Source organism: Chinchilla lanigera, unplaced genomic scaffold (genome assembly GCF_000276665.1).
Source record: "Chinchilla lanigera isolate Chin_1 unplaced genomic scaffold, ChiLan1.0 scaffold00036, whole genome shotgun sequence".
Classification (NCBI taxonomy): Eukaryota; Metazoa; Chordata; class Mammalia; order Rodentia; family Chinchillidae; genus Chinchilla; species Chinchilla lanigera.
The window spans coordinates 21,637,040-21,638,358 of NW_004955437.1; positions in this window are offsets into that span (position 1 = coordinate 21,637,040).

Sequence of the window (1,319 nt, forward strand, 5' to 3'; positions counted from 1 at the left end):
GCAACTTCAAGAACAACAACAGAAAGGAACCACCAAGCAGAGCAAGCAATTAAACACAGGGAAAAAGGAGGATCCAACAGCAGGAAAATAGCAAGACAAGGATAAGCCAGTACATATCAGTTATAACCATCAATGTAATTGGTCTCAATGCACCAACCAAAAGAAACAGACTTGCAGAGTGGATTAAGAAACAAAACCCAGCTATAGGCTGTATACAAGAAACACATTTAACTCAAAAGGAAATTCAAAGACTGAAAATTAAAGGATGGAAAACAATACTCCATGCAACAGGAACCCAGAAAAGAGCCGGAGTAGCTATTCTGTTTGCAGACAATATGAACTTCAAACCAAGAACAATCAAATCAGATAAAGAAGGTCACTACATACTTGTGAAGGGGAAGCTTCAAGAGGAAGAGATAACATCATAAACATCTATGCACCAAATATAGGAGCACCCACCTATATAAGACAAATTTTAACAGACATAGAAAATGAAATAAACAGCAACACAATCATAACAGGGGCTTTAACACACCATTGTCACAAAGAGATAGATCAAGTAGACAAAAAATCAGCAAAGAAATAACAGAACTTAAACTTGTGAATGTATGGACTTAGTAGACCTTTACAGAGTGTTCCATCCAACAGCATCAGAATACACATTCTTCTCAGCTGCACGTGGGATGTTCTCTAAAATAGACTATATGCTAGCACATAGAATATGTTTAAGTAAATGCAAAGGAATTGAAATTATCCCATGTATACTATCAGACCATAGTGCAATGAAATTGGAAATTAATGACAAAAGAAAACACAAAAACTCCATAAACAGTTGGAAATTAAATAACATCCTCCTGAACAACCAATGGGTCAGAGATGAAATCAAAGTAGAAATTAAACACCATTTACAAACAAACGAAAATGGAGATACAACCTCCAGGAACCTGTGGGATGCAATGAAAGCAGTCCTCAGAGGGAAATTTATAGCGGTGAACTCCCACCTCAGGAAAACAGAACAAGCACAAATAAACAATCTTCTGCTGCATCTCAAGTTCCTAGAAAAAGAAGAGCAAGTCAAACCCAGAGCCCAAAGAAGACAGGAAATTATAAAGCTCAGAGCAGAAATTAACACAATGGAGACTAAAAAAAATACAAAGAATTAATGAATTGAAGAGCTGATTCTTTGAAAGAATAAATAAAATAGATAAACCCCTAGCCAACCTTATCAAAAAAAGGAAAGAAAAAACTGAAATAAACACAATAAGGAAAGAAAGGGGTGAAATCACTACAGATCCTGAAGAAATTCAGAAGATCATCAA